At 37.3% G+C, this 24,681-nt stretch overlaps 1 pseudogene; it reads left to right on the top strand.

Moving 5' to 3' along the window:
- The first annotated feature begins 1,274 nt into the window (after positions 1-1,274).
- The window catches only part of LOC123818071, a 125,556-nt pseudogene continuing 102,149 nt past the window's right edge, over positions 1,275-24,681 (top strand).

The raw sequence follows: 24,681 nt of genomic DNA, 5'->3' as shown, positions 1-24,681 counted from the left end.
GTTCCTCTAGAGAAACTTTCTGCATTCCTCATCTAAGATGTCCTTCTAATGTAAGGCTAAGATTAATGTTCCTTGTGTGCATATCCCTCTTCACAAGATTCAGGAACAAAGGCTACATCTTGAGTATCCACCATGCCCTGGGGCCTCGTGGTCATTTGTAAAACCAGTCAATAGGCAAAAAGAATCTGGCAAAGGTAGAACTCCATTGGTAAGAACCTATACATGCTTACACTTTACTAAAAGGAATACCATAAATATTAGTCTATCTGTATACACAACAAGATGAAATAGGGTTGGAGAGCTCCAGGAAGTATTTGCCAACCTGCATGTCAGGTACCTAACCTTTTACATGTCCACTAAAATCTATATATACTCTGTGCCATGGAATCATTCTGGTATTTCTAATTAAAACAATGTAGTCATGCCCTGGTGGGTGGGGCTCAGTTGGTTGCAACATCCTCCCCCAAACTAAAAGGTTGAGGGTTTGATTCTGGTCAGGGCAGGTGCCTAGGTTGCTAGTTGGTCCCTGGTCTGGCATGCACAAGGGGCAACCAACTGGTGTTTCTCACATGATGTTTCTCTCCCCCTTTCTCCCTCCCTCCCTTCTGCTCTCAATAAGCATGCCATCTGGTGAGGCTAAAAGAATATATGGTCATGGTGACCTCAAGGCAACGCCAGTGGGAATTAAATTAGAAATTGATGTCCTAAGGTTTCAGCAAGTCTGCATCTGCATCAAGCTTTACAGCTTTAACCTCCAAATCAGTTGAGAGTCACTGCAGCATCTACCTTCTAGACCGGGGTGCAGCATTGCTAGAGCTAAGATCTCCTTCAGGGACCCCTGCCTGTCCACCCAAGCTGCTTCCTGGACAAAGAGCCCTGTGTGTGGACACAAGTAGCAGGGAAGGAGGTAGGATTTCTAGTACCCAGGCTGCTAGATAGGGGTTGGGGCAGAGAAGGGCAAAATAATGACTCTGGATCAGAAAAGTTAAATAATAATAAGGTGTGTCCTTATATTGTTCATGCTGCAGAGGCAGAGAAACCACTTTGAAGGCCTCTCCCACTGTGCCTGTTACAATTGCTTTATCTTTACCTTTATTCTTGGTACTACTTGCGGATTTATCTTATAGTTCGGCTGCAAGAAATAAAAGTCTTTTAAAACATCACATTTGTGTTCTCTTACAAACAAATACACCATGAAAAAGCAAAATAAGGGAAACCGACTCGTGGGCTTCCCGTGGGCTCAGGCTTGGTCTGCGCAGGCGCAAGCCCACAAGATGGCGGCAGCCAGAGTGCGCTACTTGAGAGGGAAGGCCGTGACAGCCTTGCTGCTCCTGAGCCCGCGGCTGCCTCCCAGGAGCTGTCAGCTCCGGGCCCAGCTCTATCACAAGAAAGTTGTTGATCATTATGAAAATCCCAGAAACATAGGGTGTCTTGACAAGACAGCTAAAGCTGTCAGAACTAACCTTGACCGGTGTGACTTGGTGAGTTGGGCTTCCTTTGGCAAAGTGAAGTCTCCAGTGCACTCCTGTCAGGGCGTGTGTCTGGGCAGCCTCCCAGTCCCCGGTTGGGGTGGTGCAAGGGGCAGCCCATGATGTTTCTCAAACATACCGATGTTTCTTCCCCTTTCTTTCTCCCTCCCTTCCCCTCTCTCTAAAAATAAATATGTAAAATCTTTAAGAAAATGTGTTGGAACTGGATTGGTGGGGACTCCAGCATGTGGTGATGTAATGAGATTGCAGATTCAAGTGGATGGTGGGTGCCAGGTTGAAAACATTTGTCTGTAGTTCTGCAGTTGTGCCAGCTGGGTTGTTGCCCCCTCTGATAGCGTGAAAGGGAAGATGGTGGAGGAAGCCTTGGCCATCAAAAACAGACAGTGCGAAGGTACCGTGCCTCGCCGCTGCCCACCCCCCACAACTGCACTGTTCCATGTGGACTGGAGACTCGCTCAAGGCCTCCCGGTCTGACTACAAACTCAAACAAGAACCCAGGGAAAGAGTGGTGGTGAAGAAATGGGCCCTCGGCGCAGACTCCAGCAGGACTCCCAGTGACTGCCCACCAGCCCTGCCGTCACCTGAGTGTCAGTGCACCTTTGTGCACATTTGCTGTTCACATTGTAGTTCCAATGCAAGTAAAATATACAGTTTCGTTGTTTTGAATGCTGGGGTTATTTTTAGCTCACTTTTATTGCCTTCACCCAGTTTATGTATGTTTTGAATTGTGTGTATGGCTTCAAAACTAATATCAGTAACAAAGTTTCAAGTTTTACTCGCCCATGAAGTGCATAGAGGCCTATTTTACCTGAATCTATTTTGGGAAAGAGTACTCATAGAATGCCTTGGTATCATTATTTGCTAGAGCAAATATTTATTGTACATAAAACAGATTTACATATACATAGTAAGTAAAAGAATATTAGACAAAAAGAAAGATACTTATACAAGAATTACAAATCATAAATTAGAAAAATCTGAAATTATAATTTAAGTAAGCAAACTATCTTCTCCCCATATGTATTCACCTTCTGTAATCTCCATTAATCACACTATCCTACCAATTATCTAAGCAAGAAACAAAGATGGAAATACCTTACTTCTCTTGATTCAACCATAACCAGTCCACCAACATGTGATGTTTAACCTGCACTCTACGTATTTATTGATTGTCTTCTATCTACAGCACTACCTAACATAGAGTCTATCATATTGCTCACCATAATTCTTCTCACAAAGATTCATCTGACCACTATACCCCACCTGTGGAACCTTCCCACTGCTGTGCATTTTCCTACAACTTTTAACACACTTCCAAATTATATCTGATTTTCCCATCTATCACAGTCCTCATCTAGAGGTTATAAGACTTGTCATTGGGTTGTTACAAATATTCAAAGACAGGGCTTGGGAAGTTCTCATCATTATGTCTTGTAATTATTTTTTATATGTCTGAGTCCCCCCAGTGCTTTGTTTTTTAGTTCATTGATAATGGGAATTATCTTCATCTTTACATCCCAGGTGCCTGCCTTGTTGCCTGACATAGAGGAAGCTCTCAATAATTGTGCTGAATAAACAAACTGCAAATGATGGTGTGAAATCAGAGATCACACATAAGTACGTACTGAAAGTTCCATAAATTTCTAACACATTAACATAATTAGATATTGGTCAGTTTTTCAAATTTCTGCATTTTTCTCTCTTTTAAAAAATACCAAAGGGAGACCAACATTCACTATAATGCATAGAATACCAGAGATGTCAGGAAATGTATGTTAGAATTGTTATAATAAACTCAAATTCACCCACATTGCACATAATGTCTATTAAGGTACCCTATTCAATAATGTAGCTAGTAATCACAAAAAATATATATGTGCAGTGTGGGTGAAGTATAGTTATTATGAGAGCTTTACCACATGTATCACTGGGCTTTTTCTTCTTTTTGTATGGCACTATTTTTGCACCTTAGTAAAATGTTTATATATTTTAAAGTAACTTCTCTAAGAAAATGTAATTTAAATTGCATTTAAATATTTAAATTTAAATATTTGTAGAGAGACAAACATATTCTTCCATCAATATTCACAGTTGTATGTCTCTTGGGAATATTCAAGTCAGTCACCAAAGACTCCTCGGCTGAAGAGCTCAGTCTGTTTGTTCAATGTGTAAAACCTCATGATTATTGTTAAAATTCCAGGCAAAGTAGAAATTACTTGAGCCAGAAATTACACAATTGTATACAGACCTCCAAACCAGTGGTTCTTCCCTAGAGCACTTTTAATCATTTTAGGAGAAAATGATTTTATTTTAAAAAGCTTAAAACTTGGAACTGCATAGTGTTGGGGGGAAAGCCTGACAAAGTGACCTTGCAAAGTGAATTTGCCTACGAGTGACCACCACGGGCAAAGCTTCCAGAAAGCTTTTAAGTCTATAAATTGAAAAACCTGGAATCATGGGTACCAGGAATATACAGTGCCTTAAGTAAAGTAGTTTTATATTATTATTATTTTTGGATTTGAATCAGAAAAGTCTCTGTTTTTAAGCAGTTAGGAACTTCAAGAACTGAGATGTGAATATGCAGTCTAACCATCTTAATTCAAATATCTTATAATAAAAAAAGACTCAGGCTCTCAATAAAAGTGCTGAAATAATTTTTCTTGAAAATTGAAATCTGTATCTTAAAGTTTATATAGAAAAATAAACAACAAGTAATAGTATCCAGGAAACTCCAAAAAAGAATAAACAGGGCTCCTGCCCAACCAGGTACTAAGATATACTATAAAATATCAATAATTAAAATGATATTTTATTTTATACAAATAACCAAGTAGACTAATGGAATAGAATAGAATTTTTAACCTGGCTGGCATAGCTCAGTGGACTGAGCGTGGGCTGCGAACTAAAGTGTCACAGGTTCGATTCCCAGCCAAGGTACATGCCTGGGTTGCAGGCCATAACCCCCAGCAACCGCACATCTCTCACTCACTCTCTCTCTCTCTCTCTCTCTCTCTCTCTCTCCCCCCTCCCCCCTTCCCTCTCTAAAAATAAATAAATAAAATCTTTAAAAAAAAAGAATAGAATTTTTAGTAATAGGCTGAAATACATATGGGAAATAAGAATATGATAAATCAGGCTTTTCATATCAAAGCTGCTGATTCACTTTTTAAGAACTGATATTAGAATAAGTGGATAGTCATTTGGAGAAAGATAAATTTGGACTGATACCTCACTACATACTCCAGGAAAAACTCCAAAAAGAATAAAGATATAAAATTATAAAATATAATTTTTATAATTACAAGTATTAAACCATAAAAGAAAATAATATAAAATATTATGTGAAAACACGGGTGGATTTTTTTTATTATCTTAAAGTAGGGAAGGCCTTCCTAAATATAATATAAAATCCAAAAGTCATATGAGAAAAGACGGACAAATGAGAATACATAAAAGTAAAAACTTAAACATGCCATGTGTGAGGAGAAACACCATAAGAAAATTGTAAAAGAAATAATCAACTGAGAAAAAAACTTACACTTATTATAGACGAAGGCAAATCTTCCTATAATATGTAAAGAGCCACTAGAAATGGAGAAAAGAACAAAAATCCTAGTAGAACTATGAGGAAAAGATAAGAGAGCTCACAGGGGAAAAAATGTCCCTTAAACATGTAAACTAATGTTTGATTTGTTTCATTTTGCAAGCACACATTTGTACACATTTTCTTAAGGATGAGCAAGAAACTAATAAAACTATTTACCTATCACGGTAGGGTTACCAAGTAAGTATGTGTAAAGAAACGAAACAATACAGGTACCAGCAGAAGACAGGGGAATAGGCTAGAAGGAGAAGGAATGGAAGGAAAGCACTGTGTGTGTATTTCTATATGATCTTAACTTTTGAATTATGAAAATGAACTATTATTCTAAAAATCTACAGCTAATCACAAAACACTTAAAATTGAAATTAATTGTCTGTAAAGGAATTCATAAGAAGTCTCCCCGAAGTGCACCTCTGTGGTATGCAAATTATTTTGAGCTAAAAGCAATCAAGACTCCACGGGCTCAGGAGAAATTTCTGCTCCTCTCTAACTCCTCAGAAGAATCTAAATTCTGGGCCCTGACCATAATAAGTTATTATCAGGATTAACTTTTTATGACTTATCTATATGGCAGGGAAAAATTCTAGTTACTGAATATTTTCTCTCCTTATTATCCAGCAAGTTACCCTCCTCTCTTTCAGAGCCCCAGGGCACCTTATCTCACTCCTTGCCTCAAGATGCTATAGAGACCTCATTTTCCCTTTCTGTCTCTGAACCTCCCTCTCATGTATGTGGGGTTCCCATGCTGTCCAGAAAGTATCTAGCCATGTACTATGTACTATGAAAAAATAGAGACATGTACTAAAAAAGATACAAGATATAAGAAACATTGTACATAGGATAATGAGGCCTCAGTCCCCTTCAAAGTAGGCACCTTGGGACCTCACACAGTTCTCCCAGCATCTCTTCCACTATTCACAACACTCCACAAATCCTTTGTTGGAACTGCCATCAGCTGCCCCGTAATATCTGGTCCATTGGTAGTGGTTTGAATCAAGTCATTGGCAACTGCAGCATGATGTTCCTTCTGCTCTGGTAGCAGAAGCCACAGAACAAATTTTGTCATGACATGTTTCATGCCAAGATCCTGCGTCAAAATCCCAAACATAGTTTTTGGAGTCCCCAGATCAGCTTCTAGTTCTCACACTGTCAAGTCACCAATCTTTGTTCATTGCAGCCCATACACATGTTAAACATTCCTCAGGCCTTCCAGAATGTGGATCACTTTCAACAGATTATCAGCCATCTTTGAATCATTTGTGCCACACTTTTATTTGTGCCAGACTCATTGCATCATCCCTGAGAGCCTTCTGAATCATCCAAATAGTTTCTGCAGAGGAATGCTCAAGCTTAATGCAAAATTCGATGCAGATTCATTGCTCTACTTATTCAGTCATTTTGAATGCGACAGACACACAGTACACATGTTCATTCAATGACATCTACCACTTCCACTGACTAGTACAGTGAAGTTGTCATTGTTCATGCATGCGCATTCCAGTCCACTCTTCTTGGCTGCCCGGTTACATCAATGTCGTACAAACCATTCTTGCTGTATTAACAATGGCTGGACTTTTTCCAGGCAGACCTCCTATACTTATGTAATTAATTTGGTTATTTTCTCTTGTTAATCTGTCTCATTTCAATTTAATTATTAGACTATCTGAAACAATCTAGAAGAGTAGAGGAAAATGTCTTCCTCCTGCACATCTACTGATAATCTAAAAGCAATGTCATCTCAGTAGCAATGAGTACCTCTAGTACCTAAATTTTAATTTTTATTTTATACTCTATACTCTATAGAGTATACTCTATACTTTATTTTATTTTTATTTTTATTTTTATACTCTAAAACATGAGGCTCTTTGGAGAAATATTTATTTCAAGGCTGGGATAAAGAAGGCATAATGTGAACCTGGACACATTTTAGTGCCAGAAACAAAGAAGCTTTCCAAAATCAGTGGGGTCACATCAAAAGTACACTGTGGTCAGTTTAAAGGTGTCATACTGCTCAAAATTATGAGTAAAATGAGCATCAAAAGGATAACTTAATGGATTCATAGTAGAGTGGCTATGGAAGACCTCAGCAAAAAAACCCCAAAGTTGACTTTTGAGTAGAGGCCTGTAAGAGGGACCTGGCATGTGAATGTCTAGAAGAGAATTATATACCCACAGACATGACAGCAAATTCAAAGGCTCCAAACCAAAAAGGTACATGGGCTATTGAAAAGTAAAGGTACACAGTGAGGTTAGAGTATGAAGAGTTAGGGGGAAAATAGTGAATGATAGTATTAGAATAGCAGTGGGTCCAGATCACAGTAGGAACATATGGCATCAAATTACAGACCAAATGACAATTATATGTGTTGGGTTCCAGGAAGGTGGAGGCCCTTGCTATACAGTGACAGAGCATCTTAGTCACTGACATCTTCTATTACTAGACAGTAATTAATTTTTGTTGATACTTCTATTACATCTTCTATTACACTCAATTGCCTTTGAACCTTTGGATCTAGGTGGCAAGTCTGGGAAAATATTAGAAGTTTGATTTTTACTGGATGCATGTAGCAATACTGTCAGAGACAGAAATAGTCTCAGGCAAGAACTGGCTGTTTAGAAGTAGTAATAAAATAGAATAGAGATGTGAGACATGAAAATATTTGCAAGGTTCACTGCTACCAACTCTAAACATTGGAAATAAGAGTGAGCCCTGACTGGTGCAGCTCAGTTGGTTAGTGTCATCCCACAAAGTGAAAGAGTGCTGGGTTGATATCCATCAGGGCACACCCTTGGGTTGCAGGTTCTGTCCCTGGTTGGGGCACATACAAGAGGCAACCAGTGTTTCTCTCTCACATCTATGTTTCTCTCCCTCTCTTTCTCCCTCTGTTCCCTTCTCTCTAAAAATAAATAAATGAAATATTTTAAAAATGAAATGAGTGAAAAGCCCTTGAACAATAAAGCCCCATTCAGGCTCAGTCAGTCCTGTGGTGATGATCAGATTAAAGTGTGGCCTTCCCCCTAAAACTAATTGTTTCAAGGTTGGTGTCTTTCCATTGAGAGGCTTGGCGGCGAGGAAGTGAAGACATCAGGCTTGAGTATTATGTCCAGGAAAGGATGCGGGCATGTTTACTGATGCATAAAACTAAGAAAAGCAAATCAATCCAAAGCCTACTAAATTTTCAAGGGAATTGTACTGACAAATAAATAACAGCCCTCGACTGAAAGGGGCTTTAATGTTTGGGTCATAAAACAATCTCAGGTGTCCCAAATTTGGGCCAGAATGGAGTAGGCTACAAAAGCTTTACAGCCCTAGAAATCATACTTCTCTAAATCTGCTTCAGTCGTGGCCATGAAGATAATAGGCAGCGACAAACCTCCCAGAAAGCAGAACTAGAGGACACAAAGAACAATGAACAAAAGTGCTCTTGCCATTGAGCAGAAGCAGGTCTAATTAAGGAACTCTATTTACCCAGAGTAGAAGACTTTGACAATGCTTACCCCTTGGGTTTTTATCATTGCTATAAATTTCCCTTTCCAAGTAGAAATTTAAATTATAATATTCTTGTCCCTGCTCCACCATTGTGTAGTGAGTGAGTGTGTGTGTGTGTGTTGGGAGATAGACTGGAAGGGTAGGGGCAATAAATCTGTCTTCAGTGTATGGGTCTCAGGAGCCAATGTTTAGACCTGATAAACTGTAATATGCAGTAAAACACCCAGAGATCCTGACCTTTGTAATGGATGCAGTACATGAATGGGACTTTGGGCTATCTCCTTCTAGGGGAATGAATGGGTAGAAGGAAGGACACAACAGATAGCTGGTGCTAGAAGAAGAGAGTAAAGCAAAGACTAGCTATTCACTAACTCTTTTTCTTCCTTCCCAGCACTCTCACCTCCCTTTCGCTTTGCAGGATGATGCCCAACCAACTGAACCACACTGGTCAGGGCTATTTTCATATTCTTAGAGTCAACATTTGTTCAGATTTAGCCTCTTGTGTACCATTTTCTTGGTTCAGCATTGTTTTCTGCATCTCAAACCTTTCCTCTGGGATCACTTTTACTCTTCCTTACATATGTCCTTTAGGAGGAATTTAGCAAAGTGTCTGTTGGACTGTCAGAGTTGACTCTTTGTTTTGTTAAAAGTATCTTTATGTGACATTTTTCTGGGTACACAAATCTAGATGAATAATTATTTTCTTTCATAACTTTGAATATATTATTCTGTTGTATTCTTTTGCTGCTGTTGAGAAATCAGTTGTCAGATTGTTGTTCTGTTGTATATTTAAATTGTACTTATTAAACAATATTTATCTGGCATTTACCACATGCTAGACTTTGTTCTAAGCACTTAACAAATACCAGTTTATTTAATTCTCATAACAACGCTATGAGTATCAGGTGGGAAATGTAATTGTCATCCCTACTTCACAAATTAATTATTTAAAGCACAGAGAGTTCATTCACCTTATTGCCTGATGTTATCCAGATAGTGGGGGTCTGAGCCAGTATTTGAACATGGACTGTTTGGCTCCAGAGTTCCTGTTCTTAGGTATTACTTAATGATACCTTTCTTACTTTTCTTCCATCATCTTTTAAAAAATCTGTTTGTTGTGTTTATAACAAGTGCTATAAGACAAATGTTTCTAACAAGCTAAAAATCAATCAACATTTTTGAGAAAAAATCTCTTTGTATTTAGTATTTTGCATTTTGATGAAAATCAATATACATTTTTTCTTAATTTCTTTAATCATTTTTATTTATGACTTGTTAGGCTTCTTGAAACCATAGAGTGGTATCTTTCAAGATTTCTGGACTTTTTTCAGCTCTTTTTAAAGAGAGTTGCCTCTCACTCATTCTTTCTAATTGTCCCTTAAATAATTTCACTAGATGTTTGTTGAATTTTCTAGCAAGGCCCATTATGTCTCTTAACAATTCTTTCATGCAGTTTCTTTATTTTCTCTTTCTCTACTACTGGACACTTCAGATAGGTCTTCCAGTTTGTTATTTATCTTTAGCCATGTCAAATCTACTGTGTAGCCATTCCATTTTTCATTTTCAGAAAATTTATCTCACTGATTTTTAAATATGACTGCCTAAATGTTTGTTAGCTATACTTTTAACTTCTTCCTGTATTCATTTAAACATAGTAAACATATTTTACCCTGCAATCTTTATGTCTAATATCTCAGTTCTTACAAATCAATTATGTGCTTTATTGTTTTCATGAATCTCACTGTTAATAATTTGTTTCTTGTGAATTAGGGATTTAATGGTGAGATAATGTACTTTTATAACCTGTCTCTCATAACCTGAGAGACTTGGTTGAAGCTTGGGATTAAAATTTATGATCTCCCAAGAGGATTTTTCTTTCTTCCTTTTTTTGAGAGTCATACAAGCAGTATGAATTCTGACTTCCAACACAAATGAGTACAAAATTTGGATTATGAATTTTCAAAGAAGTTGTTTTCCTTATTCTGCTCTATGCAGAGCCAAAGTGTATATCATCACTTTCTAATTCCGTGGGCTTGGGTTTTGTTGTTGTTTGTTTGTGTGTTTGTTTTTGGTGAGGGTGACACATCAGCCGGTAAAGATGAGTGCTTGATTTTATGTGGAAATCTCTTTTTAACCTCTAGTCTTGTTTTGGCCCCAGGCTTTATCTTGTACTCATATCTGGCATGTGGCTCATTATAACTCAGATTCTGGGCTTTAAAGGATGGACAAAGAATTGAGGAGAAACATTTTAAATTCCCATAATTTTCTTCCAGCTCAGCTATGTGTTAAAATTTTTCTTTAATAATGTATCAGCATTCATATTTGAATTATACATAGAAGTCTCAATAAATGTTCATCATTATTTGATGTTATTTGAATATCAGCATCACCAACATGCAGTAACAACAAAAATTCAATGAATTCTTATTAAGTGTAGGCACTTTTCTAGACACAGGGATATGGAGATAAACCAAGCCGAACCAAAATAAAACAGTGTTCTGACCTCATGGACAAGCAGTATTGCTAGGGAAAAAGCCATTTTTTAAAAAGTAATTAAGCCAAACTGATCTGTGTGGTGAGTTTTATGACATTTGCATTAGAATTTACTTTAAATGACTAGTCCATATCACTGATCTAAAGCCCTTTATATGAAATAAATATGTATATGTAAGTACTAGAAGCTATTTAAAACCACACGGAGATGGCAAATTCAGCAAATGTCAGTGAGACTAGAATGGTTGACCAGATATCATCAAAGAAATCCTAATACATAACTTAAAAAGAAAAAATGCTGCATTTAAGAGGAGCTATTCTAAGAAATTATAACGCATAACTTAAAAAGAACAAAGAGAAAATGTTGCATTTAAGAGAAAGTGGAAGCATTAGAAGGAGGAGAAAAGCAAAACATTTTTTTACTGGTGCTATTTGAGATGGTTCAATGTGACAAATGTAAAATGGGGACAAGGCAGCATTGCAAAGGACATCAGAAACTGAAAAGAGAAGTAGGGGCCCCAAGCCAGATGACACTAATTATCAGTGTGGAATGTATGTCACCTGTTTAGTGCCAGCAAGGAAAAAAGACCATAAAGAGCCTGTAAAGGAATTCTGTGGAATTGTAGCTGAAACTCCCCTGGCAACTGCTTCAAGCCAAAAGCTGGAGTCGCCAGATGTCTGCCCAAAAAGAGAAGTCTGTTTGAGTCAGGCCCCAGAGATTTCCCAACACTGATGCGTGAACTTAGTTGACATAATTCCATCAAAGTACTCTCAAACACCCAGGGTGTCTCCATTTTTTACTTTCTTTCTCCAGATTATTCTTAATGTATAATATCAACATTTTAACAAGTACCTAAATATATGATGAGCTAGTTTTTTTTAAAGTATAGTTAGTTTGCTGCAAAAAGATATCCTAAATGGATACCAGCCCATTTTTGGTCCTGCTTTGTGGTGATTCTGCTACTTTTCAGATTATTTTAGAGACTTAGAATTTACAGGATATTTTAGAAACTGAAAAATAATTCTACACAACCAGATGCAGATTTGAATGGAGACCAGATATGTTGTGACACAAGAGGTGCTCACAGTTTAAAAATTATCACTAAGTATTCCCTGATTCCAAAAGCATTCTAAGTCTGCTATATACTTTCTGATAACATGTGTACAATAAGGTGAAAAAAGGGGCAAATCTGTGAAGATAAATAACACACAAGGTGCTTAGGGCAAGTTTTAGGTAACTAGCTACAATCAGATCATTACTTGAAAAAAAATCATTTACATCGAGTGCATAATACTAAGTGACAACATCGCCTTGAATAAAGATAATACAGTCAGGATAAATTTTTGAATCACACACTATATTTAAATGGCCTAAGTTTGAAAGGTTTCAGAATATGAAACCATCTTAGCAATGATCTACTTCTATTCCCTTTATTTTACAAATGAAAACAAATTTATTAAATGGTTTTCAGAAGTTCCATTAAAATTGTGTAGCAAACAATTTTTTACATATACGAACAGTTTACCCAAACATGGGGTGGCTAGAATTTGGGCAGCATACTTGGCCACCCTTTAGAAAATTAACAGTTCTCTGCTTGATCAAGAGTTTTGTATTGACACTGAAACATGAACTGGAACAGGTACTGGTTTGGGGAACTTAGCTGACTGAAAGAATGTTAGAGCCAAAACAAAAAAAAACAAGCCTTTCAGACAAAAGTTTCAAACCCATGTTTGATGTTTAATCATCCATCAATCAAAATGTGTATGTATTTGAGGCCACAGGGATTGAATTCCAACTGAATATGTAGTTAGGTATAATGAAATAGGAAAAAATATCTCAGAAAGGGAAAAAAGAGGACGTGCTTCGAGACTTCACAGATGTGGGCTTCTTTCTTGCCAAGAACATGCCTTCCGACGATAGGATAGGGCTTGTGATGCTTGCCTTCATGGCAATCACTTGGAATTAACTTATCAGCTGAGCCAACAAGAAGAACTGGATCAAACACATTTTGATGTAACATTCATCAGATAGCTGAATTGCATCCAAAATGGAACTATTATCCTTGCCAAACTTTCCCTGAAGAAATTAAAGTGAGATGAAGGGCATACATTTTATAATCATTTTCTTAGTGCAAGAAATAACAAAACTATAAATATTATATCTGTGATTCATGGTGCAAACTTAGATGGTGAGTCCTATCAAAAGTCTAGATAAACTCTTTCAAACTTCTATCACTGAACACTTTTTTTAAAATCAGGCCACTTGAAAGAAATAACATGGATGAAAAAATGTTCTCATTTTCCTCATCTTTGCTTTGATCTATGACATGAAGGTTGCCCTGTTGAAAAGATGAGATCCCTATTAGTTAGAAACCAGTGTTTTGAAAACATGATTCATGCTTAAAAATAAAAAGAGGGATCTTGATTGGTGAGTGACTGATTACTGGATGAATTTCTTTAGTTTTAAAGACTAATTATGAAGAAACAAATCTGAAATAGTCATTTGAATCTTGAATGGTTTACCAAGATGTATTTTTTATATCCTAAAGTCACCAAATACCTGTTATATTAATGGAAAGGGTATTTATTTGAGGATTATGGCTCATTATTCTTAATAATAGAGAAGGCAGCTCATCACAAATAAAAGAAACAGAAAATCAAAACCTTATGTGGGTCATTCATCTCCAATTTTGCTCTGCAATTATGCCAAGATCTAAAGTTATTCTACTATCCTCTTTTTGCCCTCCTGCTAGCCATTCCTAGAAGTCATGATATGCCTAGCCATGTTATAGTGGTGCTAGGAGCAGCTTTTTATATGGCTCATACTATCAAGAACACCTAACACTGAAACAGAGGGTTTGAAAAGGTGGTTTGAAGTTCAATGAGTGAACAACTGTTTAAACATGCAGCAATTTTGGAAGCTCTTCTCAACAGAGCCACTGATGTGCTCCTGTAACACAGCTGTTCCTAGGCTAAAACTTACCAAGTCAGAAAACTTACCCACATCAGCTGAAGGCCACCTTACCTTTGTCTCAAACAAATCTGAGAGAAGACAGTCTCAGACTCTTTCCTAAACAGTGTTTGGGTGACACAGTGCTGACTGGTGTGCAAGTTTGTTTCCTAAATCTCTTTTGCTAACACCCCAAGACTACTTGAAATTTCCAGTTATGCCCTGCCTAGTTGCCCACTTTCCCTCCATTCTTGCTTTTGTCCAGAGGGTGACCCAGAACTGAATTAACCCTGAGGTAAATTTGCAGGGTATGGGGCTAACATTGTGTTTCTTAAAAATGTGCTTAGTTGCCAACATTCGAAATCAGATGATTTTTTGACAAGCTAGTGCCTCCCCACCTGCAAATACTATTTATTGCAAAGAGAACAATAATAACTTTACAGTGGACAATTCTAGCAAATACTACCTTACCCGGACAATCAAGATTGACATCACTAGTAAAAAGATATATCAACATGGGACTTACAGCCAAGATGGAGGCATAGGTGGACACACTGTGCCTCTTTGCACAACCAAGATAGGGGCAACAACAATTTAGAAATAGAATAACAACCATAACTGGCAGAAAATTGATATGAATGGAAGTTGGACAACCAAGAAGTTGAAATAGACCCGTTCATCCAGACCGGTAGGAGGAGCAGAGTCGGGCAGCAGGGCACAAGTTGAGGCGTGGAGAGCAGAGAGTGTTGGGACCAGGTGCATAAGGCATCCAGGGCACACAAGACTGCAGTGGGTGGACCCTGAGTGTGCAAGTGGCAGCTTGCAGACCCCAGCTGAGGGGTGGTAACCGGCAGACCCAGTGAGGCAGCAATTGTGAAGCAAGGCACTGTGCAAAACCCAGGATCCCAGCGCTGGGAAATAAAGCCTCGGGACACTGATTGAGGACACCTGTGGGAGTTGAGGCACATGGAGACACCCAGCTTCATAAGAGAGGTCCTTGGAGGGTCCGGCGGTGTGCACAAGCCCACCCACACAGGAATTGGCACCAGAGGGGACCAGTTTGCTCGGGGGAAGCAGAAGAAGGGACTGAGGTCCCATGGAGAATGGAGCAAGCGCCATTGTTCCCTCTTGACCCTGCCTCCACATACAACGGCACAACCCAGTAACTGGGGTGCCCAGCCCTGGTGAACACCTAAAGCTCCACCCCTCACCATAACAGGCGCGACCAGACCAAAAAGAGAGAGAGAGAGAGAGAGAGAGAGAGAGAGAGAGAGAGAGAGAGAGAGAGAGAGCACGAGCGAGAGCGCTCAAACAGAAGACCAAATGAAAGCCCCAGAACCCATCCTTTTAAGTGACTGAGAGATAGCCAACCTATCAGATGCACAGTTCAAAACACTGGTGATCAGGATGCTAACAGAATTGGTTGATTTTGGTTGCAAATTAGATGAAAAAATGAACGCTACAATAAGTGAAATGAAGAAAAATACACAGGGAACCAATATTGATGGAAAGAAAGCTGGGTCTCACATCAATGGAGTGGACCACAAGGAAGAAAGAAATAACCACACAGAACAGAATGAACAAATAAGAGTTCAAAAAAAAATGAGGAGAGGCTTAGGAACCTCCAGGACACCTTTAAACGTTCCAACATCCGAATTATAGGGGTACCAGAAGGGGAAGAGGAAGAGCAACAAGTGGAAAAGTTATTTGAGCAAATAATAGAGGAGAACTTCCCCAATCTGGCAAAGGAAATAGACTTCCAGGAAGTCCAGGAAGCTCAGAGAGTCCCAAAGAAGTTGGACCCAAGGAGGAAAACACCAACGCACATCATAATTACATTAGCCAAGGTAAAAATGAAGGAGAGAATCCTAGAAGCAGCAAGAGATAAGGAGACAGTTATCTACAAAGGAGTTCCCATCAGACTGTCAGCTGATTTTTCAAAAGAATCCTTGAAGGCAAGAAGGGGCTGGAAAGAAGTATTTGTTGAATACATATATATATATATATATATATATATATATATTCAACATAATATCAGAGGTACTTTCTAGGATCCAGTTAAAAGCCAGTCCTGAAGACATACCTTTTTTGGAATGTGCAAGAGTTGAGCAACTCAAACCTGGTTAGTTAATGCTTTCCTGCACAGTGGAAAAGTTCATGATATCCAAATAAATCTGTAGTTTATACTATTGTACCAATGTTAATTTTTCAGTGGATAATTATGTTTGTATAAAATGTTAAAACTTAGAAAAATATGGGTGTAATGGATTGAAGGGTGACTCTTAAAAAGCATATATCCAAGACCTAACTCTTGGTAGTCATAAATGTGACCTCATTTGGAAATAAGGTCTTTGCGTACAATTGGTCACACATTTCTCTCAGAGCATAGGACAAGTTTCAGAAAAGGTCTCAGAATACCTCCCCAGTACCCCCAGTGTCTGTCCTCCCAGTGGGAGGTTCCATTACCCACTCCTGTTTCTGAAAACTGACTGGCATGCCTCAAACATGTCTTGAAGTAAGTCAGCTGTGCATGTCCACCTTAAATGTATGCTACCTGTGCAGAGTCTTCATTTAGGCACCAGAGAAGGTTATGTTTCTATACAGAATTTCTGTAATTTCTATAAACAATTTAACATAATTTCTATAAACAAATTTCTATAAATAATTTACCAAGAAAAAGATCTCCATTTTTTTATCATACTTCACATAATCTTTTCAAAATGTGTATGTTTAGTTTTGGTTCTTCAGAATAATATAACCACTGTATACTCTTCTATATGTTAATCCTCTAAGAAATTAAACATGACACTTTGGATGGTGTAACTCAGTGGATTCAGTGCTGGCCTGCGTGAGAATCGAAAAATTGCCAATTAGATTCCCAGTCAGGGCACATGCTTGGGTTGCAGGCCAGGTCCCAGTTGGAGGTGTGTGTGAGGCAACTGATCAATGTATCTTTCACAAACATCGATGTTTCTCTCCCTCTCTTTCTCCCTACCTTCCTCTCTTTCTAAAAACAAATAAAATCTTTAAAAAGAAAAAAAGGAGTCCTGTAAAAAAAAAAGAACTTAAACATGAACTTTTACATTAGCCATGATTGTGTGATATGTATTAATAGGTTCAAGGTATTTCTGTTGTAAGTATCTTTGCTGTAAACCTGTTTCCTGAATGCATTTTCACCATAGACATTTTTGCCACATAATTAATTGGCCATAAAGCAGTTTTGCCATAAAAGATTAAATAAAAGATGGTCAGTAAAAAAGACATAATGAAACATGAAAAATGAATAACAAAATTTAAGACTATTGCAAAAAAATGAAAACACTTTGTCTTTGAAGTCTTTTGTTCCTAGTGTTATATATATATTTTTTTCCTTGATTCGTCTCATTTGATGCTTCCTCACTTTTTCTTTTCCACTACAATTTCTTCCTTCATTAAGAGAGGTATCCACTTCCAGTTAAAAAATGAATAATTAATGCTCTCAAAAACAGTTGTAAATTATTAGCCACCTCTATCCCGTCTACCATAGCAAGGTAAACTTGTGGTTTTGGAGGGTGGGAGGGGACTCTGCTCACTGAAAGATTTGCAAACTGAGATGTTATCATTTTCTAGTACAGTATACAAGTAGCATGTAGGTTTGCACTCTGGCTTATAGATAGTCGTCATCTGTTTTAAGGCCACCATGTCTACTAGTCACTGTACTGACCATTATGAAGGCTAAAATTTCATATAAACATGAGAATAATGTAAGAATTTCTTTCATGGAGAAATGAAACCAATTGACGATTAGCTTAAATTAAGTCTGCCAAATGTTCATTGAACTGTCAAGCTGTTAATTTATCTTTTACAGCAAAATTGCCTTTACAGACAATTGTGTAGCAAAAGGTTCGTGGTGAAAATACTGTGGCAAAGATGTTTATGGCAAACATGCTTATGGCAAAAATACCAGACACTGTATATTAGTATATATAGTGCTAGTGATCTACATTTATTAAAATAACCTCAGAAAATTTTATGAGTAAGGAAATTATAAGATAGGAGAAATATTTTCAGCCACAGGAGGATATAACAAATAAATAAATATACACACACACAAACAAAGAAATAAATCTTAAACCACTGCTGCTTGCTAAAAAGAAAGAAACATCTTTCCAGGGAAACTTATGAATGCATATTTGAGGGAGTTACGAAACAGGAACTGAGAGGCAGAGAGATGTGTAAAAATTGAACATGCTGGCTGTCATCTGTGGTAAATATGTATTTGGATGACTCTGTTTTAATCACCATCACTAAATCATCACAAAGGGGGAAAGGGAGGCATTTTCCCATTTTTCTACCTTCCAGATGGTCTCTTTCATCATCTGCCTTTGGCCACAGGTGTGATTGAGATGTTTTTGGAAAATGTGGCTTGATGTAGGCTGAATACTTGCTCAGAGATTCCATAGGTAGGTATAACTGCCACAGACACTGGTATCAATTACAATAATCCATTCACCTATTAAACAAACACCGAGTTCTACCATGTATTAGGCAAGCACTGTTCTAAGAGTGAATGCCAAAATGAAAAGGCCTTACTTATTAGGGAAAAGGAAAATTAATAAATAGAAAAACAATAAAAAGTATGAAGTACACAAAGTGCCAAATATTTGGTATTCATCAAAAACTCGATAGGGAAGGAGCATATTAGTACTAGTGTACTAGTTCAGGATGTTGACTTTGGATACCCATGCCCCTGAATACAAAGCTCAGTTGACTCTGCCATTGCTGACTAGGTAAATTTGGGAAAATTATTTAATCCTGTGGTTATCAAAGAGTAGTTCCCAGATCAGTGCATCAGCACCTCTCAGAACTTGTTAGAAAGAGGGACAATGATTTTTATCTTAACACACCCTCTGAGGACTGATGCACACAGAATTTTGAGAACTATGACTTAACCTGTGTCTCAAGATCCTGATTATGTGTTGTTATAAAGACTAAATGTTTTATCATAATGAAGTCCACAAATGGCGGCTAATTTATTATTGTTATTATTATTGAAGCGCAGAGAAGGTTGTACTTGAGTTGAGCTTAGAGGGTGGATAGGATTAGGTAAATATGGAGGATGATGAGGTCATCCTAGGAGGTGGAAATGTATACCATGTTTTCAAGGGTCAGTGACTAGAGATTTCATTAGGCATTGAAGTCAGGTAGATTCTGGACTATATTTACAAATCTGGATAGATCTGTGTTCCAATGCTGGCCCCAACAATTACGTATTCTGTCATCTTGGATGATTTACTTCAGTGGAATAAATTTACTTAAATAAAAATAATAATAATTCTAGAAAATTACTGGGAAGATTGAGATAATCCATGGAATGTCCATAGCATAATGCTTGGTATTAACAATTCACTATTGTTGTTATTATCATTAATATTATCTGTTCATTGTTAAATTCTATTTTTTTCTACCATTTTCTGTTTGTTTGTTATGGTTTTATTATTTTTTTAATGGTTAATTCTTCCTCTCCCTTCAGGGTTTTGCTTAAATGTCTTCTCCTTGCCTGGGGAGATATAGAATTGCTATGAACAATGTCCGAGATTTTACCTATGTTTTCTTCTAGGATTTTTATGGTTTCTGATGTAACATTTAAGTCTTTTATCCATTTTAGATTTATTCTTGTGTATAGTATAAGAAGGTGATCTAGTTTCATTTTTCTGCACATATCTGTCTAATTTTTCCAATACCATTTATTGAATAAACTATCTTTAGCCCATTGTATGTGCTTGCTTCCTCTGTCAAATGTCAATTGACTATAAAGGAGTGAGTTTATTTCTGGGCTCTCTCTTCTGTTTCATTGATTGGTGTGTCTGTTTTTATGTCAGGCAAGGGAAAGCAAGGAAAAAAATAAATAAATGGGACTACATCAAACTAAAATGTTTTTGCACAGCAAAGAAATCATCAATAAAATAAAAAGTCAACCCACAGAATGGGAGAACATATTTACCAAAACATCAGATAAGGTGTTAAAATCCAAAACTTATAAAGTACTTAACAAAACTCAACACCAAAAAACCAAACAACCCAATTAAAAATGGGCAAAGGACCTGAATAGACATTTCTCCAAGGAGGACATAAACATGGCCAATAGATCTATGAAAAGATGATCAATGTCACTAATCATCAGGGAAATGCAAATTAAAACCACAATGAGATACCATCTTACACCTGTCAGAATGGCCATCATCAATAAATCAACAAATAATGAGTGTTGGTGAGGATGTGGAGAAAGGGGAGCCTTTTTGCACTGTTGGTGGAAATGCAGACTGGTGCAGCCACTGTAGAAGGCAGTATGGAGATACCTCAAAAAATTAAAAATGGATCTGCCTTATGACCCAGTGATCCAACTTCTGGGAATATATCCAGAGGAACCCAAAACACTAATCTGAAAGAACATAAGCACCCTCATGTTCATTGCAGTGTTATTTACAATCACCAAGATATGAAAGCAGCCTCAGTGTCCATCAATAGATCAGTGGATAAAACTATGGGACATTTACACAATGGAATACTACTAGGCCATAAAAAGAAGAAACTTTTACCCTTTGGAAAAGTATGGATGGACCTAGAGAACATTATGGTAAGTGAAATAAGCCAGCCAGAGAGAGACAAACACCATGATTTCACTCATATGTGAAATCTAGTGAACAAACTGAATTAACAAGCAAAACAGAGACAGACTCATAGATGGAGAGCAGATGGAGCAGATGACAACTAGTAGGGGTGATTAGAGGGTGGAGGGATTCAGCAAAAAGGAAAAAGGACTCATGGACATGGACAACAATGTGGTGATTTCTGGAGGGAGGCAGGAATAAGGAGATCAAATGGTAATGGAAAAAATATAATAAAGATTAAATAAATAAATATCTTCTCAGTTAAACTTCCATGATTAAGTAACAAATAATAACCCCCTTCCGAATTTTCTATCTTAGATCCTGCTTATTTTCTTCTTTATTTAGTTAAAGTAAAATAAAGATAAGAGATTAAGATAAAAATTGTTCTCCCCTACCCCCAGAGTTTTTGACTCTGGATATAGAGGGCCTGAAAATTTGCATGTGAAACAAGTTCTAAGAGGGGCTGATGCTGTTGTTTTGGGAACCACAGGTTAAATAACCACCAAATTTACTCAACCAACAAACAACATGGGTGTCCAAAGTCTGCATCCTTAACTAGTGCACTAGTACTAATATGCTTTGTTCCCAGAGGGTTTTGAGTGGCTATCAGGTATTTGGCACTTAGTGTACCTCTTACTGCTTATTGTTTTATTTTCTATACCTCAAATCAGAGCACATTATAATAAGCTTCCCTTGGTATCCCCAGTGCTGTGCATAACCATGATACTCTATAAAGGTTAGTTTGTGGTTGTCATCTCTATCTCTGCTTAGTTTAGGCTATTTTGACTGCAAGAATTCACAACTTGTTTAGGCTAGCTTCTGCAATGTAGGTTTGTTACAAGGATATGTGTGATAATAAAAGAGAAAGAATTTTGGCATGAGTCTAAGCCTGGTGTCATTGATACTGGATCTGATGGTGTTCTGGGCAGTGCTGGGAACCTCAGCTGCATTATCATTTTAAAGCTATTCTGAATGTTTCCCCTTGTATCAATCTACTTTCATTCCTGTTACTGTGTAGTAGATTCTTTTCATATTCTCAGGTCAAATGCCTGAAAGAAAGAACATCTAATAAGTCCAGATAATTACTACCATCCCTATTAGGACAGGGCTTTTTATGCTTGGCAATTAATGATCTTCTGCCCCATCTCTGAATTGGTAACACTTGGGTCTGGTGCCCATCCCTGGTCCAATCAGCTGTAGTCATCTGGGAAGGGTTTCAGGGTCCAGCATGTAGGTGGTTGTGGCTGTACTCTCAGCAATGGCTGTGGACACATTCCATGTGATTGACATGTCTGGTTCAAAAATTACTTTCTACCTAAACTCTTTCTTGTATTATTTCTAATCATATAAAGTATTTAAGTAAACAACACAAAGACTTTATAAATATATTCTATGGTTAACAGGGTTTTCTTATATCTTTTTGTTCATTAATTCTTTGATGAGATTTCTCCTGTAGTTTTACATGTAATATTATATTCTCAATGGAGCAATGCAATAGAGCTATTAAAAAATGAGAAATAACAGTGGAGAACTATTAATCCCTTGTCCCAGGATGTGAGAATAGCATCTTAATCCCATATCTCAAGGGGTGAGAATAGATATGGGAGGGAAGTTATGTTTTAGGTAAAACGACACTGACAGTCTCATAAATTCAATTGTCTGCTGTGTTTGCTCTCTTGGCAGAGCCAGAGTGATAATTGAAACCTTTTATTCTTCAAACAAAACCTATATTTTCAGAAAAACTTGGACTGAGATTTTGTTTTACCTTGGATAGTTTATACATTCTTTTAATTTTTTTCTTTTTTTCCTGCAAACAGAATACCATATATTAAGTTTCCATGGTCAGTTAGGCAAACATATAAATTTAAAACTTCACATTTCTAAAAGATTTTTATCTTAAGAGTTGCTACCATTATTAACCCACTAAAAAAATCCAGACTTTTAAGGAAGGTTCCTGCTGTGATTTTATTTGCTAGTGGCTGCTCTGAAATTCATGGTGACCTATCTCAAATTTCAGAATTTCATTCATCCATAAAACAGGGGTTCAGAATGACTTGTCTCTTGAAATCAATTACTTAACTAATATACTTTATTGTGCAAATTCCTCTTCCAATTTTGTCCTGGTTTGGGGATTATCTCTCTATCCGACCCTCTTCATTTTCTGAAACTCCTGAGAGTTTTTCTCTTCTTCTCCTCTTCCTCCTCCTTCTCTTCCTCTTCTCCTTTCCTCTCCCTCCTCCTCCCTCTCTCTCCTCCCACCTCCCCACCTCCCTCCTCCTCCTCTTCTTTAATTTATTGGGCTTGAATTTCTACAAGTTAGAGTCTAGGTACTTTAACTTGGAGAGGGTGGTAAGAATTTCATTTTTAAAACCTCTTGTGTTTTTTCAAACATTAGAGATACAGGATAAGGTTCACTTGTTCATTCCCAGTTTTTTCCCAGCCAGGGTAGAGCCATGCAAGGAAACAGTTCATAATGCTGAAGGATTATTAAATGTATATGGGTTTTATGAATGTTCTTATTCATTGCCACAAGCATATTTCATAAATAAATTTTAAAAACACATTTTAAAGTTGGAAAGTGCTAGGAGAAAGTAGCCTATTTCAACTCTGAGACATGATTGTCTGAAATTAGTCAAGAAAAAAAATCATTGCCACGGACTTAAATTAAGTCACACACAACAAAACTGTATCCTACCATCTATTATTGTCTTATGTTGGTGACCACTCTGGTGTCTCTTTTCCTCTAAAAGGGCAGCAGATCAGAGCAATGTGTGTCTATGACTAGTCAGAGGCATGAAAGTATGGAATTGAAAAGAAATGAATGGTCTCAAATATAATTCATTCTTAAATGACATCATGTTGAGATAGGACACCTATGAGAACATACAGACAGAATCTAGTCAAGAGAGGTAAAAGCCAGCACTAAAAGATATGCTTTTCATTTGCTATTTGAAACAAAATGTAGAAACTTAATTTAATATTACCTGTAAATATAAAAGAGTTTCCTCTCTTTTAGGAGGCATATTATGGCCAGCAACAAATTCCACGAAACCCTTTATAGGAGGTGGGGGGCAGGGTGAACATCTGGATTCCCTCTGTATCATCAAAAGGCTCTGAGTTTGGCCTCTTCGGAACTTATTTATTCATTTTTCCAGTCAACCATGAGATTAGAGAGAAGGAGGTGAAAAAAAGGGTGAGAAAATTACTTTGATATGATTAAAATTTCTTTCTGGTAAGAATGAATAATTGTGATCAAGTGAAAATAAAGAGAGGAAGCAATATTGGAATGTTGTGGAGAGACGGTTAACAAGCTTTGCTTCTTCAATCATACAATGAGTTGCCTCTTGGCCTTTATTCCTTTTGGGCACAAACACAAATCAAAATAGAGTACAAGATCTTTTTATTTACAAAGAATTAGAATTCCCCTTACTGCACCACCCCCACCCCATCTGTTCCTAGCTACTTCTCATTGGACCTGAAACAAGAACTCAAAGGAAAGATGGCCTCTTTTAAACTGTAGAGAATTAATTATATCTCATGTTACCTTATTTATGACCCAGCTGAACTTTAATTATTCAGTTCTGCTATTCTCAAAGTTGGCATGTAGAATAATACATTATAGAAAGCAGCACACATTTCCTAGGAGTCTCCTCGTCTAAGTTTGCACTATGTAATTTAGCTTCAATTAACTTCAGGGGGCTAACGGAATAGAAGAGGCAAGGTCTATAATTTCCAGCACAGTTTCAAAATAAAGATTACATTCAGAAAAGCTTTTTGTCCACTAGTTTCTCCTCCTCTTAAGACTACAAAGCTAGTACTGGTCATTTTCATTTTTTTCTCCATAGCAATATTAAGACTATCTGAGGCCTAAGAGTCAACCTTGTATTTCCTGCTGCTGACTTGACAGAGACAAGTAAATAGGAGTAACTCAGGGAAGGTAACTCAGAATTACGGGTGAATTTAGAGTGGCAGAGGTGAAAACCTTTTATTAGTTTAACTATGTT

Source organism: Phyllostomus hastatus, unplaced genomic scaffold (genome assembly GCF_019186645.2).
Source record: "Phyllostomus hastatus isolate PE091 unplaced genomic scaffold, TTU_PhHast_1.1 phas_contig_254, whole genome shotgun sequence".
Classification (NCBI taxonomy): Eukaryota; Metazoa; Chordata; class Mammalia; order Chiroptera; family Phyllostomidae; genus Phyllostomus; species Phyllostomus hastatus.
The sequence above is the reverse complement of the archived record's forward strand: the minus strand, read 5'-3'. Positions and strand labels throughout refer to the sequence as shown.